This window comes from Schistocerca americana, chromosome 7 (assembly GCF_021461395.2).
Source record: "Schistocerca americana isolate TAMUIC-IGC-003095 chromosome 7, iqSchAmer2.1, whole genome shotgun sequence".
NCBI lineage: Eukaryota > Metazoa > Arthropoda > Insecta > Orthoptera > Acrididae > Schistocerca > Schistocerca americana.
The window spans coordinates 194,856,914-194,874,665 of NC_060125.1; the positions used below are offsets into that span (position 1 = coordinate 194,856,914).

Consider the following 17,752-nt stretch of genomic DNA (forward strand, 5'->3'; position numbering starts at 1 on the left):
AGTTTTGCTGTCCAGAGCCATCTGTCAGACTTTTGTGAACTTTGTTTCTTTTTCGGCTCTAATAAAATCCCATGTCATTCCAAGCTTGTGTGTCGATTTTTACCTCTCTATCTACATTATTCTGTGGTTTATTAAGTTTTCAAATTTATGCTGACTTTTTGATCGCCCTGTGTATTGGGAATTGTGTGGTGGTTATAGACTCTCTGTGTAGGTTTGTGTGAGTAGTCTTGCCTTATCATGTTGTCTATTAACGCGTTCTAAAATTTCGACGAAAGTTTTTTCAAACTAAACTTTTTGCTGAAGTTCAGTTTTTTCGTTTAGAATTTGGCTGGGTAGTTTAGTATGTGTGTGTACACATCCATTTCCTTGAAAAGTGTTATTTTTGGGTCTTTACGTATTACTTGTAGAATTTTCATTGCGTGGTCCAACTAGCTTACACTGCAGGCTCTCAGGAATATAAAATTCTCTTTACTATGACTTTCAGCGACCTTCGATGATTCACTAAAATATGTTGCCTCACGCCACGTCCTTAGAGATGTTATTCTTTAGTTATCCATCAGTGTATATTAAATAGTTGACATACTAAAGTATGTATGTAAATTTTTTTGACTCCGTAGCTGTACCTCAGACACGTTCAGAGTCGAAACAGTTGTACCTAACACCCCAATTACATTCACATAGTGAACATCTTCCGCCGTTGACAAGTGGCAGCGTTATGTAGCGCAGAGGCAACGGGGCAGCTTCCGACGTCACGCGTGTAGATAATGGCCGGCCTATAAAAGGAGCGCAGTCCCTCACGAGGAGTCAGTGCTGTGGGGACGCCCGTGCGTAACAAACACGCTTCTCTCTCGCTTTGGCTACTGCAGCAGCTACCTGCCGGCCGCAAGACTGCACCTACTACTGTACCAACTGACCACTGTCTGTGACGTCGCGACCTTTCGCCTACGTCAACGTACAGAAAGGCGTTGGAATCAGGTATGTCCGGCACATGCGTGCTGGTTATATTTCCAGCAGTGTACACAACAGCCCACATTTCTACTGAGGTAGGGGATACCTCCCAGTATTGTGACGGACCTACTTTTGCCCGGCGCAGTGCAGCGACTCGACGTGGCTCGGACTCAACAAGTCACTCGAAGTCCCATCCAGAAATATTGGGCTAAACTGCCTATACACCCGTCCATAATAACGAAAGCGTTAAAGGTGCATGTTGTGTACATAGTTCCGCGTAGTCAGCGCGTACACAACTTTCCCACTAGAGCGCGCCCCCATAAGCACAACAGCGCAGGCGCAGCGCACGTCCGTCTCCGCACTACGAGATGGCGTTGTCATAGAGACGGACCAAATTCTGCTTCCACCGATCCGCGTATTAATGTGTAACGCAGCCAATGAGATTGCTGCTAACGTAGAACCTTTTCTCCTCGCGGATCACACTCGCGCAGTGATACATGAACGCGCGAGGTATTATAACGAGTGTGCAGACCTCCGATTAGTCAGTCTGCATTTATCTGCACCTGTCTGTACCAGTCTGCATTAGTCTGCATTAGTCTGTAGTCAAGTTTCAGTCTGCGCCTAATAAGATTATCATATTCCTGTACATAGCCATGAAAAGAAATGTATAGACACTTTGTCAAGTATCAGAGATGTGAGAATAACATTAACGTAACAAGACCAAAGGAACTTCAGATTGTAAATTGTAAATAGCATCCAGAACCAAGTTAAGTTATTTTTACTCTTGTTATTATTTTAGTAAATGTGTGTGAAAATTAATCAAGTTATGTTTAAAGTTGGTCACCGTCAATCTGCTACTCTAAGCGTGGAAGTGGCATTTCTATCGTCTGACCTAACGGATGAAGATGAACACGCCACGATAAGACCACGAGACATATTGCTGACACTCGCCTACTTCGTTAGAGCGACAAGTCAAATAATCTGATGGTACGTGTACCGAAGGTCTTACAGTACGCACACCACAGTGCAGTATTTTTGTGCACGAACTGAGAGCTCGATTATGTCCTATAAATTTTCCATGGGATCCATATCAGGCGATCTGGGTTTACAGATCTATAGTTCAAACTGTCTAGAATGTTACTCAGAACCAATCGTGACCAGTGTGGCCTGCTGATTTGACACTGTTGCTTGTTGAATGGCTGCACATGGTTTCAAAGTAACCAAACATAACAACTTACAGTCAATGATCGGTTCAATTGGATCAGAGCAGCCAGGCCATTCCGTGTAAACACGGCCCACACCATTATGGAGCAATCACCAGCTTGCAAAGGCCTTGTTGAAGACTTAGGTGCATGGCTCTGTGGGGTCTGAGCCACACTCGAAGCCTGCCTTCAGCTCTTCCAACTGAAATCGGGACTCATCTGACTACACCACGGTTTTCCAGCCGTCTAGGGTCCAACTGGTGTGGATACGAACGCAGGAGAGGCGACGCAGAGGCGATGCAGGTGATGTGGTGCTGTTAGCAAAGGCCCTCGTGTCGGTTATCTGCTGCCATAGTCCATTAACGACATATTTCGCCCCCTGTCCTAACGGATACGTTTGTGGTACATCAGTCCCACACTGATTTCTGCGGTTATTTCACGAAGTGTTGCTTGTCTGTTAGCACTGATACCTCTACACAAACGTCGATGTCCTCGGTGACTAAGAGAAGGCCATTGGCCACTGAATTCACCGAGATGAGAAGTAATGACTAAAATTTGGTATTCTCGGCACACCCTTGACGCTGTGGATCTTGGAATATTGAATTCCCTAACGATTTTTCGAAATGGAATGACCCATGCGTCCAGCAGCAGCTACCATTCCGCTTTCAAAGTCTGTTAATACCCGTCATGCGGACGTAATCACGTCGGACACCATTTCACATGAATCACCTGAGTAAAAACTACAGCTCTGCCAATGCACTGCCCTTTTATACGTTGTGTACGCGATACTATCGTCACCTATATATCTGAATATGGCTGTCCCACGTCTTCCGTCACCTCAGTGTGTACTCTCCACCTGCAGTTGTTAACTGAAATAGAAATTGAGGGGCTGGGAGTACAATTGCTGCAAGTGACATTTCACAAGAAACTGATCTAAATGCACATTTGGTAAGTTAAAGCACGAATCTCTTCTGAGTGAAAGAAGTACACGCGAGATCCTGCATTGATGATACAATTTAAGCTCTAAGCCAATAGCTGAACTGCACTTTGAATACAACTAGTGTAAGCGAAATGGTGGACAGAAGGAGAATTGCTAATATCTTTAATGAAGGTTCAGGTATGTGTTTTTTTGAAGTACAGAAATAGTCTAATGCTTGTGATTATAAGACTATTTACAGTACTGTTTAATATATGTTTCAATAACCAAATTTTGAAATACCACTCGTGCATCTTAAGGCAAAATCAGCATATTTACACCATATATCATAAAGTCCTTGGACCTGGCCACACGTATATGGAATGTGATAAAGTATTTTGGTCTGTCTGAAAAGGCAAAAAAAGACTTCAGACATGTATTTGTTGCCCAACACAGGGTGGAAGGAATGAAGCAGATCAGCAGCAAGCTTTCAGTGGTGAAAACGGAAACCTTTCTTTCAAATAAAGCCATGGATGCCACAGCAAAAGATAAAGGTGCTAAAGACATAGATGGTAACAAAATTCAAAGGAGGTATACCAGGTGGATCATCTCGCTATCAGCTCAAGTATACACTAAACCGTGCACTTCGGATTATGCAAGTTGATTATAGGAGGACCAATAATGGTGCTGCTCACTACTTTTTAACCAGCCTTTGCATCGAGACGAGTTTGAAATAACATTTGAGAAATAGAAAGACCAGGAAATGAAGAACTAAATCTCCCCACTTTCCCACAAGTTCTGTAATAATATATCATATTCTCAGACATCACTTACTGCGAGTGTAAGAAGAAGGAGTGGAAAAAAGGACATGGTCAAAGAAGAAGACGAAGAAACTGAAAAATGTACAACACAATTTTACAGCATCACGAGTGTCGCCCAGGAAATTATTATCATTCTGTAGACACTGACTGTGAGGGGATTATAGGAAGTGACTATGAATAATCTCTTACATGTGTTAGAACCACACGGATATAATTTTGTTTCGGTACTTTCACTTTATTAGTTTCCTGTTTTTCAGACTGTTGTATAAATTTCACTTTAATTACTCACATATGCTTGTTTTATAACAAACTTGTATTTTGCTATGTACATCACGTGTGTTGTACAAAAAAAGCTTCAAAATATAGCACAGTAAATAAAATGTTTCTTTACTTCCACTTGTTTTCTTCTACAAAGTTTTAAGACAATAGATGTATAGGTAGTTTTAATGGATGGCTCTAAGCACTATGGGACTTAACATCTGAGGTCATCAGTCTTCTAGACTTAGAACTACTTAAACCTAACTATCCTAAGGACATTACACACATCCATGCCCGAGGCAGGATTCGAACCTGCGACCGCAGCAGCAACGCGGTTCCGGACGAAAGCGCCTAGAACCGCTTGACCAAAGTAACCGGCGTATTTTTAATATATTATAAAATATAATGCAGGGGCGCTACACTCTCTAAGCATGCCTGCAACTGTAAACAGACTAACTGACCATTGGGGAAAAATATTTAATGTTTCGATAGTAACTCATATAATTTACAAACAGCATTTTTACTTCGGCAGTCATTTAGTCAGGTTGTTTCAGCAGGCAATTGTACTGCTAGTACCCTGTCCGGCAGTTGTTTGCATACCGAAGTATGGCGAATGTACGAACCTGTTTGCAAATATTTTCGTAATGACAAATTTAATTATTATTTCTGCATTTAGAAACAAAGAAGCTTCTCTGTAATTTTATAACAATGATGAGTTATTGTTTAATAACTTCGAATTAATGTGATTAAAAAATTTATTTTTGCAGTTGTAGATGGCCAAATAGTGTATAGGCTAAATAGTGTAATTTTTTATGACGAAACCAGGGAAGTCCATCCTTTGAGCTTACCTGGGCCGCTTTGGAGGCGAGTATTCTTGGGACGCATATAATATACTTAACTCTAAGAACAACCGCCGGTAAAAAGCAAAACGAAATTAATTGAACATTTTATATTAAATGTTGATGTTGTGGTCTTGAGTCCTGAGACTGGTTTGATGCAGCTTTCCATGCTACTCTATCCTGTGCAAGCTTCTTCATCTCCCAGTACCTACTGCAACCCACATCCTTCTGAATCTGCTGGGTGTATTCATCTCTTGGTCTCCCTCTACGATTCTTACCCTCCACGCTGCCCTCCAATACTAAATTGGTGATCCCTTGATGCCTCAGAACATGTCCTACCAATCGCTCCCTTCTTCTAGGCAAGTTGTGACACAAACTTCTCTTCTTCCCAATCCTATTCAACACCTCCTCATTAGTTATGTGATCTACCCATCTAATCTTCAGCATTCTTCTGTAGCACCACATTTAGAAAGCTTCTATTCTCTTCTTGTCCAAACTAGTTATCGTCCATGTTTCACTTCCATACATGGCTATACCCCATACAAATACTTTCAACAACGACTTCCTAACACTTAAATCAAAACACAATGTTAACAAATTTCTCTTCTTCAGAAACGCTTTCCTTCCCATTGGGGACTGATGACCTTCGCTGTTTAGTCCCCGTTAAACATCCCAACAACAACAACCTTCCCATTGCCAGTCTACATTTTATATCACCTCTACTTCGACCATCATCAGTTATTTTGCTCCCCAAATAGCAAAACTCCTTTACTACTTTAAGTGTCTCATTTACTAATCTAATACCCTCAACATCACCCGACTTAATTCGACCACATTCCATTTTCCTCGTTTTGCTTTTGTTGATTTTCATCTTATATCCTCCCTTCAAGACACTATCCATTCCGTTCAACTGCTCTTCCAGGTTCTTTGCTGTCTCTGACAGAATTACAATCTCATCGGCGAACCTCAAAGTTTTTATTTCTTCTCCATGGGTTTTAATACCTACTCCGAGTTTTTCTTTTGTTTCCTTCACTGCTTGATCAATATACAGATTGAATAACATCGGGGAGAGGCTACAACCCTGGCTCACTCCCTTCCCAACCACTGCTTCCCTTTCATGCCCCTCAACTCTTATAACTGCCATTTGGTTTCTATACAAATTGTAAATAGCCTCTCGCTCCCTATATTTTACGCCTGCCACCTTCAGAATTTGAAAGACAGAATTCCAGTTAACATTGTCAAAAGCTTTCTCTAAGTCTACAAATGCTAGAAACGTAGGTTTGCCTTCCCTTAATCTAGCTTCTAAGATAAGCCGTAGGGTCAGTATTGCTGTGACTTATTAAACCGATAGTTCGGTAATTTTTGGGATTGGAATTATTATATTCTTCTTGAAGTCTGTGGGTATTTCGCCTGTCTCATACATCTTGCTTACCAGATGGTAGAGTTTTGTCATGACTGGCTCTCCCAAGGCCGTCAGTAGTTCTAATGGAATGTTGTCTACTCCCGGGGCCTTGTTTCGACTCAGGTCTTCCAGTGCTCTGTCAAACTCTTCTCGCAGTATCATATCTCCCATTTCAACTTCATCGACATCCTCTTCCATTTCCATAATATTGTCCTCAAGTACATCGCCCTTGTATAGACCCTCTATATACTGCTTCCACCTTTCTGCTTTCCCTTCTTTGATTAGAACTGGGTTTCCATATGAGCTCTTGATATTCATACAAGTGGTTCTCTTTTCTCCAAAGGTCTCTTTAATTTTCCTGTAGGCAGTATCTATCATACCCCTGGAGAGATAAGCCTTTACATCCTTACATTAATCCTCTAGCCGTCCCTGCTTAGCCATTTTGCACTTCCTGTCGATCTCATTTTTGAGACGTTTGTATTCCTTTTTGCCTGCTTCATTTACTGCATTTTTATATTGCTTCCTTTCATCAATTAAATTCAATATTTCTTCTGTTACCCAAGGATTTCTACTAGCCCTCGTCTTTTTACCTACTTGATCGTCTGCTGCCTTCACTACTTCATCCCTCAGAGCTACCCATATTTCTTTTACTATATTTCTTTGCCCCATTCCTGTCAATTTTTCCCTTATACTCTCCCTGAAACTCTCTACAACCTCTGGTTTAGGCAGTTTATCCAGGTCCCATTTCCTTAAATTCCCACCTTTTTGCAGTTTCTTCAGTTTTAATCTACAGTTCATAACCAATAGATTGTGGTCAGAGTCCACATCTGCCCCTGGAAATGTCTTACAATTTAAAACCTGGTTCCTAAATCTCTGTCTTGCCATTATATAATCTATCTGAAACCTTCTAGTATCTCCAGGGTTCTTCCATGTATACAACCTTCTTTCATGACTCATGAACCAAGTGTCAACTATGTTTAAGTTAAGCTCTGTGCAAAATTCTACCAGGCGGCTTCCTCTTTCGTTTCTTAGCCCCAATCCATATTCACCTACTATGTTTCCTTCTCTCCCTTTTCCTACTGTCGAATTCCAGTCACCCATGACTATTAAATTTTCGTCTCCCTTCACTATCTGAATAATTTCTTTTATTTCATCATAGATTTCTTCAATTTCTTCGTCATCTGCAGAGCTAGTTGGCGTATAAACTTATACTACTGTAGTAGGCATGGGCTTCGTGTCTATCTTGGCCACAATAATACGTTCACTATGCTGTTTGTAGTAGCTTACCCGCATTCCTATTTTTTTTTATTCATTATTAAACCTACTCCTGCATTACCCCTATTTGACTTTGTATTTATAACCCTGTATTCACCCGTCCAAAAGTCTTGTTTCTCCTGCCCCCGAACTTCACTAATTCCCACTATATCTAACTTTAACCTATCCATTTCCCTTTTTAAATTTTCTAACCTACCTCCCCGATTAAGGGATCTGACATTCCACGCTCCGATCCGTAGAACGCCAGTTTTCTTTCTCCTGATAACGACGTCCTCTTGAGTAGTCCCCGCCCGGAGATCCGAATGGGGGACTATTTTACCTCCGGAATATTTTACACAAGAGGACGCCATCATCATTAACCATACAGTAAAGCTGCATGCCCTCGGGAAAAATGACGGCTGTAGTTTCCCCTTGCTTTCAACCGTTCGCAGTACCAGCACAGCAAGGCCGTTTTGGTTAGTGTTACAAGGCCAGATCAGTCAATCATCCAGACTGTTGCCCCTGCAACTACTGAAAAGGCTGCTGCCCCTCTTCAGGAACCACGTGTTTGTCTGGCCTCTCAGCAGATACCCCTATACCCCTCCGTTGTGGTTGCACCTACGGTACGGCTATCTGTATCGCTGAGGCACGCAAGCCTCCCCACCAACGGCAAGGTCCATGGTTCATGGGGGGGGGGGGGGGGGGGGTTATATTAAATTTCATCAATAATTTTACATGTAAGTAATTACAGTTGCAATTACTTACTGTCAGTACCAGGTCTCTGAGACGTCATTAAAATTATGGCTAGCGACTGTACTTCACTTGTGGTCTCTCATCTTCAGTCACAGTATCAAACACGCTGGCTACTGGCGCCTTTTGACAGTTGACAGCATGTATGCTGAAGCTGCTGAACTACCACTGTCCTACCGCCGTGACTTTCTCCTCAGCAGGCATGCATTCCGTTTGTCTGTCATGCGGGGCCATGCATCATAGACCTCCTTCTTCAATGATTCCTTTGATCGCCAGTATGGGGCTCGTCCCTCTTCTCTGCCAACTTCTGGTGTGCGCTTTCGGCGCTTGCTTCGGCGGTTTAACTTCACACTACCTGCAACTTTCCTAGTGGGTGTGAAACCCTCACCACCTTGGCTTCGTGAAGTTGCCCGTGCTAACCTTGGCCTTCATTCGCTTCCTAAGTTCACTACTCCAGCGTCGCTCTATCGCCTTCAGTTTCACGACCTTGACATGTTATTTCGCGATAGTGCCTTTGTGTACACTGATGGCTCTCGGACTGACCGTGGTTCGGGTGTGCCTTCGTTGTTGGCGCCCACGTCTTCAGATATCGGCTTCCGGCACACTGCTCAGTACCGGGTGACCAAAAAGTCAGTATAAAATTGAAAACTGAATAAATCACGGAATAATGTAGATACAGAGGTACAAATTGACACACATGCTTGGAATGACGTGGGGTTTTATTAGAACCAAAAAAATGTAAACGCTCAAAAGATGTCCGACAGATGGAGCTTCATCTGATCAGAATAGCAATAATTAGCATAACAAAGTAAGGCAAAGCAAAGATGATGTTCTTTATAGGAAATGCTCAATTTGTCCGCCATCATTCCTCAACAATAGCTGTAGTCAAGGAATAATGTTGTGAACAGCACGGTAAAGCATGTCCGGAGTTATGGTGAGGCATTGGCATCGGATGTTGTCTTTCAGCATCCCTAGAGATGTCGGTCGATCACGATACACTTGCGACTTCAAGTAACCCCAAAGCGGATAATCGCACGGACTGAGGTCTTGGGACCTGGGAGGCCAAGCATGACGTAAGTGGCGGCTGAGCACACGATATCACCAAACGACGCGCGCAAGAGACCTTTCACGCGTCTAGCAATATGGGGAGTTTTTTTTTTGGTTCTAATAAAACCCCATGTCATTCCAAGCATCTGTGTCAATTTTTACCTCTCTATCTACATTATTCCGTGGTTTATTAAGTTTTCAAATTTATACTGACTTTTTGATCACCGGGTATTTAAGTCGAGCTCTTCGCCCTGTATCAGGCCATGGAGTACATCGGGCTACTCCGAATTTTCTATTGTGTCCTCTACTCAGACTCTCTCGGCGCCCTTCAAAGTCTATGTGCGCTGTACACCGCCCTTCCCTTAGTGCAACGGGTCCAGGAAAACTGTCACTTGCTCACTCTTGGTGGAGCCACTGTGCAGTTTATGTGGGTTCCTGGTCATGTCGGTCTGCCAGGATACGAGGCTGCTGACGCTGCTACCAAGGCTGCGATCCTTGTACATCAGCCCACTAGTTCCTATATTCCCTCCAACGATCTCTGTGCTGCCGTCTCTCAGGAGGTGGTGCCCCTTTCGCATCGCCATTGGTCCTCCCTTCATGGGAATAAGCTCAGGATTATTAAGCCTCTCCCAGCCGCTCGGACGACATACTCTCGGCCCTCCCGCAGGCAGGAAGTCATTTTAACTATGTTGCGTATTGGGCACTGCCTTTTTATCTATCGTCATTGGTAAGTGGCGTTCCCCCACCACTTTGTCCGCATGCCGAACAAGATTTAACTGTCTGCCACATCCTGTCGGAATGCCCATTTTTTCACCGTTTACGCCCCTGCTTGACCGTTACACGACACATGAGCAATTAAAAAATAATGCCACGTAACACAAAATTCACACATTTTTCACGGTTCTAGGCGATTCAGTCTGGAACCGCGCGACCGCTACGGTCTCAGGTTCGAATCCTGCCTCGGGCATGAATGTGTGTGATGTCCTTAGGTTAGTTAGGTTTAAGTAGTTCTAAGTTCTAGGGGACTGATTACCTCAGAAGCTAAGTCCCATAGTGCTCAGAGCCATTTGAGCCACACATTTTGCATATGCCAGGCACACCTCACTTGCCTCCCTTAGATTAACTGACGACAATGACGTCATGAAGGGCATCTGAAAGCAAAGTTAACATAAATTTACCAAATGACGGAAACCTGCTGATTCCGTATTACAGGATAAAAACGAGGAAGCAGAGACGGTAAAACACCATTCCACCAACTAGAATTTGTTCACACAATTAAGTAAACAAACTTGCTTTAAATTGTTATGTTACATAATACACGTTCACCTTACTAAACTAGAAACGTGTAGAAGATATACACAAGCAAAATGAAATCTACTGTGTGCTCATGCCTTGTAGCATGAATATTTTAAGCAGGCTTGTATGATGTAATACATTTTTATGTCGTTAGTTCCTAAAAATGTTGTGATTGTACCTTTAGATTAAATTATAGGTATTGTTTTGTTCGTTACATTCGGTTTTTAGTGCATGGTAATTTTATGGATTTACTCACGAACAGCTTAGGGGTTCACGTCACACTTAAGCCCACTTAAATGTGGACCTAATTGAATAGTTTACGCTTCAAATGCATTAGTACTAACTGGGTCAGCATGTTATACTGTACTTTGGAGTCATGATTACTATAACGCGTTTGCTTCTGTTCTCATACACTCTGATCTGTGTCAGTTTTCGCTATCAATTTTGACATACCATGTATAATGTATGTAGCATTTTTGTATCATTTCTGCAGATTATTCGCGTTTACATAGGCGTTACACAATTTCTATTACAGATTTCTTAGAGGTCGTGGAGGGAATGTAGTAGGTAATGCTTTTATAAGGAACCTAGTCTGGAAATGTACCGTTTTAATATAAAATAAGTTTGAAGATCGGATCACTCTAAAATCTCCCGCTTCACGCTACGCACACAATCTGAGAAGAGGGGCCGGCCGCTGTGGCCGAGCGGTTCTAGGCGCTTCAGTCTGGAACCGCACGACCGCTGCGGGCGCAAGTTCGAATCCTGCCTCAGGCATGGATGTGTGTGATGTCCTCAGGTTAGTTAGGTTTCAGTAGTTCTAAGTTCTAGGGGACTGACGACCTCAGATGTTAAGTCCCATAGTGCTCAGAGCCATTTGAACCATTTTTTACAGCAGGTGGCCATATACGATCTCTGCTTGCTCGTGATCAATTGGTTCGTGAACAACAAGACCATTTCTACCCTGTATCATTACTAGTGTCGATAAATGGTGTCTTTATGCTAACATAAGGGAAAAGGAAGGAATGGTCGAGCCCAAACAACGCAGCAACTCCCCACACAAAGACTCACGCACATCAACAAAATATAATGTTACGTATCTGGTGGAACTGCGACGATATGGTGAACTACAGACTGCGTGTCCGAGGTGTAAGCATCACTGATGACATTTATTGTCAACAACTGAGACGTCTTGCAGACGCAATCCAAGAACAACGACCAGGAAGACTGCGTGAAGTGACGCAATCCAAGAACAACGACCAGGAAGTGATGCTACTGCACGACAATGTCAGCTGCTTACTGCTTACTGTTACACTGAGAAAAAAATGCTGTATGGAAGTTATTCATCTGATCTTGCGCCCTCAGATGTTCACCTTTTCCGCTCTCGATCAAACAGCCTTCGAGGAATTTTATTTTCGGATGAAAATGCGCTTCGAACAATGCTTGACGAGTTCTTCTCCTCAAAAGCACGTGATTTCTACAGTCACGGAACCGAAAAGTTACCCCTTCATTGGCAGACAGTTGAAAATAGCAAAGGAAAATATATAATTTATGACTAAAGTCTATGCTATGTGTATCTGTTGTGTTTATTAAATGTACGGAAAGACGCAACGAACTTACGCAACAATCCAATGTTTCAACGGACATGAAAGAAGTGTGACATCATTACTTGGATAACAAAAGGAATATCCGTTGCCGCTTTCCATTTTGCGACAGTTGTACAAACGTTAGTAAAGGTCTGCTGTAGCCAGTGGAGATTACATTCAAGCTGAATAAAAGCATTTTCTTCGTATCTGCAGGAGTATTTCTTATGTGATACGAAACACCAGGAATGTTTTGTACATCTCGCACTTTAAATCGCGGCGCATAGTAATGGTTTTCAATACACAGAATGTTTCACAGGTCCTACTGCAGGCTCCCCAGGGTTGTAGAGGGGATTTAGTAGACAAAGCTCTGATGAGGAACCCATGTTCGTAAATGTACCGTTTGAACGTAAAAAATGTTTGAGGTTTGGCTCACTTTCAGGTCTCTCGTTCCACCGTACGCACACAGTGGAGACAACAAGCTTTGACTGGCATGCTCTACAGGATCCCGTGGCGTGGACAATATCTCGAGGTGTTTCTACGTGAGGAAGTACATCCTGTTCAAAGACGAGAGTGTGTCGCATCCGTGGAGCACCTCAGTCCACCCTTCTAGTTACGAACGTACCAGTGTCTCGCTGCCGTTGTAGTCGAACGGAAGTGTAAGTGATGTCATAATTATAACAGGGATTGACGTCGGAGCTCTCTTCTCAAAAATGGTTCAAATGGCTCTGAGCACTATGGGACTTAACGTCTGAGGTCATCAGTCCCCTAGAACTTGGAACTACTTCAACCTAACTAACCTAAGGACATCACACACATCAGGTTGGCAGCCCTGCAGCCGAGCGACTAGCGCGAGGTTTGGTGTTCTCGTAAAGATAAGTTATTTTAGATTATAAAACACATAGATTAGTACTAATTACGTGGTAAATAAGTGTATTAGTGTGCCGTTTAAGTGTACCATTAAAGGTTTCATTTCTCTTTACGTAATATAGCAGAAAACGCGAAAAGACCGTACAGTCGTATTTTCTGTTTACGTTCTGCTGCAGCAAACCTATAGAATTTCGTTTAGTTGTTCCTTGCTCTCTCCAGCAATTTAACTTAGCGTACCTCTTCATTATTTAACTAGCATTTCCGGAAAGTAGCGTAAAGTTTAACTTGTTGTTTCAGAAACTTTGCACTTTTGTTTTTGTTTACACACAGTTGCGTATAGGCCAAATTTGTGTAACCATATTTTCGTGTTTATCTGTAATTTAACTGACTTATTCTTAATAAATTATTACGTTTATCATGAGTGAAAAGTGCTTGACTTGCCGTAGAATTGTTAGGTCGGGGCTTTGGTGTGATGGGTGCTGTAGTTTTTTCCATGTGGGTGACTGTAGTGGCGTGGGAATAGGGGAAGTAAATGAGACTCATCAGTGGTTTTGTAGGATTTGTAGTAGAGATAGGAAGATACTGGAACAGGAGGGGAAAATTGCTGCCCTTCAGGCTGAGTTAGACAAGGCCAGGGGAGATCTTGACAGGTTAAGGAGGGAGAAGGGTAAAGAGAGGTGGGAAGTGGCAACAGGCAACAGGAGGAACAGGCCTAGAACTTTGTCTGACAGCTTTATGGTGAATGTGGAAAATAGATTTGACCTGTTGCTTCAGTTAGAAGCTGGTGAGCCTCAAGCAGTTACAGGTGTAGACAGGGCACAACAAACTTTCAGCAGCAAATTGAAAAGTAAGAATGTAGGGAAATCAGTAAAGAGAAAGAAAGTGTTGTTGTTAGGTAGCTCCCATGGAAGAGGTGTTGGCCAACTCTTGCAGGATGAACTAGGATCAGAATACCAGGTCACCAATTTTTTTAAACCTAGTGCTGGTCTGGAGCAGGTGACAGAGGATTTAGGATCACTTTGCAAAGATTTCACTAAGGAAGACACCGTGGTTATAGTGGGTGGGGCAGGTAACAGTATTGACAGAGATCCTGGGTACAGCGTAGAGTGTGACCTGGCGAAGATTGCATCAGCATCGAGGCATACCAGTGTTGAGTTTGTATCTGTTCTTGGGCGCCATGACCGACCTCATTTGAACTCTTCTGTCAAGAGAGTTAATTTGGAGCTGGAACGGCTGCTCATGTCAGGTGCGGGGTCACACATTGGTGTGGTTCATGTTGATTCTATCAGTAGGTGGGATTATACTAGGCATGGCCTTCACCTCAACAGGAAGGGGAAGGGTAAATTGGCTGGGGAAATAGCAAGAAAGTTAAAGGGGGGAGGCACTGTCATGAGTGGTAAAATACCAGTGGTTATAGGATTCAGAAAAGACCCTTTTTTAGGGTAGGGAGGACAGAAAGAAAACAAATTTTAAGAGAGGTTAGAACTGAGACAAACCTTCAGTTTGAGAAAGAAATCAAAAAACATAATTCCAGCTTATTACATCAACATAAACAGCCATTGGTTAAGAATTTTCAACTGTCAGCAGATATTTTAACTCCACCCAATTTTAAGTCAGTCAATGTGAAATGTCAGCTATCTTTATTGCATCAAAATATTCGAGGACTGAGAAATAAAATTAATGAATTAACTATGTGCATAAATGAATTAGAGTCTTCAAACCCAGCTGATATAATCTGCCTCTCTGAACATCATGTGACCACTGGTATAGAACTTTTAAGTGTTACAGGGTTTAGGTTAGCATCTCATTTTTGTAGATCAGAAATGGAGAAAGGAGGAGTTGCCACATTCATCAGGAACTGTCATAAATTTAAGAACATAGACATTCATAAATTTTGCCTAGAACAGCATATGGAAGCATGTGCAACAGAATTAGATTTTCACAAAAAATCTTTCATAATATTAAGTGTATGTCGAGCACCTGCAGGTAACTTTAATCTGTTTGTAAACCACCTTGAAGCTGTACTGGCCCATTTAACAACCAAAAACAAAGAAATAGTGGTTGCTGGTGATTTCAATGTAGATTTCCTTAAAGACTCTCCCAATAAGAACCTATTTGAGTTAGTAACACTATCATTCAACTTAATTCCCACAGTAAAGTTCCCCACTAGGATAACCACTTGCTCACAAACAGCCATTGATAATATCTTTATAGAAAAGTCAAATGAACAAAATTATATTACAAAACCAATAGTCAATGGCCTCTCAGACCATGACATGCAGTTCCTTCTGTTAAATGTTAATACTGAACAGGATATAAAATCTGTTAAATCTGAGCTCAAGAGGGTAATCAGTAAGCCAAAAATTGATTATTTTAGGACACTCCTCAGAGACATTCACTGGACTGATGTTTACAGTGCTCATGGCATGAATGAAAAATATAACATTTTTGCTAATAAAGTGCTTACCTTATTTGAACACTGCTTTCCCCCAAAACTTACCAAGGTTAGAGCAAAGTCTACAAAGAAGCCATGGATTACTCGAGGAATAGGGGTATCTTGTAAAACAAAAAGAAAACTGTATCTGTCAATCCGAAACATTTCCAATGTTGATGCTATAGCACATTATAAGAAATACTGCAAAATATTAAAGACTCTAATACGGATGTCAAAGCAAATATATTACAAGGAAAAGATAGTCATATCAGATAACAAAATAAAGACAATATGGGACATAGTGAAGGAGGAGACCGGTAGAACCAGACATGAAGAGGAACAAATAGCATTAAGAGTAAAAGATGCATTGGTGACAGATGTGTATAGTGTTGCAGAACTTTTTAACAAACATTTTATAACTGTTACTGAAAAGATGGGGTTGTCAGGTTCGGTAGATGCTGCAATGGATTACCTTAGACCAGACATTTCAAGTAACTTCCATAATATGAATTTGACCCTCACTACCCCTACAGAAATAACGTCCATCATAAAATCTTTAAAATCAAAAACATTTAGTGGGTATGATGAAATATCAACAAAGTTAATTAAAGAATGTGATTCTGAGCTAAGTAACATATTAAGCTATCTGTGTAACCAGTCGTTTATCAGTGGAATATTTCCCGAATGGCTGAAATATGCTGAAGTTAAGCCACTGTTTAAGAAGGGAGATAAAGAAATAGCATCAAATTTCCGTCCAATTTCACTGTTGCCAGCATTCTCAAAAATTTTCGAAAAAGTAATGTACAGTCGTCTTTATAACCATCTTATCTCAAATAACATACTGTCAAAGTCACAGTTTGGATTTCTAAAAGGTTCTGATATTGAGAAGGCTATCTACACTTACAGTGAAAATGTACTTAATTCATTAGACAAAAAATTGCAGGCAACTGGTATATTTTGTGATCTGTCAAAGGCATTTGACTGTGTAAATCACAATATCCTTTTAAGTAAACTAGAATATTATAGTGTAACAGGAAATGCTGCAAAATGGTTCAAATCTTATATCTCTGGCAGGAAACAAAGGGTGTTATTAGGAAAGAGACATGTATCAAGCTATCAGGCATCATCCAACTGGAAACTAATTACATGTGGGGTCCCACAAGGTTCCATTTTGGGGCCCTTACTTTTTCTTGTGTATATCAATGACCTTTCATCAGTAACATTACCAGATGCCAAGTTTGTTTTGTTTGCTGATGATACAAACATTGCAATAAATAGCAAATCAAGTGTAGTCTTAGAAAGATCAGCCAATAAAATATTTGTGGACATTAATCACTGGTTCCTAGCCAATTCTTTGTCACTAAACTTTGAAAAAACACACTACATGCAGTTCAGAACTTGTAAGGGGTGTCCCAAGAGTATATGTCTAACATATGATGACAAGAAGATAGAAGAAGTGGACGGTGTTAAATTCTTGGGATTACAGCTTGATAATAAATTCAACTGGGAGGAGCACACCACAGAACTGCTGAAGCGTCTTAACAAATCTCTGTTTGCAATGCGAATTTTGTCAGACATAGGGGATATAAAAATGAAAAAGCTGGCATACTATGCTTACTTTCATTCCATAATGTCATATGGGATTATTTTCTGGGGTAATTCATCAAGCCAAGCTAAAGTTTTCCGGGCACAAAAACGTGCAGTAAGAATTATATGTGGTGTGAACTCAAGAACATCCTGCAGAAGCCTGTTTAGGGAACTAGGGATACTAACTACAGCTTCCCAATATATTTATTCCTTAATGAAATTTGTCATTAAAAATATATCACTTTTTCAAACCAACAGCTCAATTCATGGAATCAATACTAGAAATAAGAATAATCTTCACAAGGATTTAAAGTCACTTAGTCTTGTACAAAAAGGTGTGCATTATTCAGGAACACACATTTTCAATAACTTGCCGGCAGCCATAAAAAGCTTAACAACCAATGAAATTCAGTTTAAGAGAAGCCTAAAGGATTTATTGGTGGCCAACTCCTTCTACTCCATTGATGAATATCTTAGGAAAACCAACTGATTTGTATATAAGTACAACATAACTTCTGCACAATTTCAATGCAGTAATGTGTTCACTG

At 41.3% G+C, this 17,752-nt stretch overlaps 1 protein-coding gene across 1 annotated transcript in view; it reads left to right on the top strand.

The window, feature by feature from the left end:
• The first annotated feature begins 818 nt into the window (after nt 1–818).
• The window catches only part of LOC124622214 (cytochrome P450 6a2-like), an 84,762-nt gene continuing 67,828 nt past the window's right edge, over nt 819–17,752 (top strand). The window contains exon 1 of the mRNA XM_047147862.1: nt 819–975. The gene's annotated coding sequence lies outside the window, so the exon portion shown is untranslated. The remainder of the gene's footprint in view (nt 976–17,752) is intronic.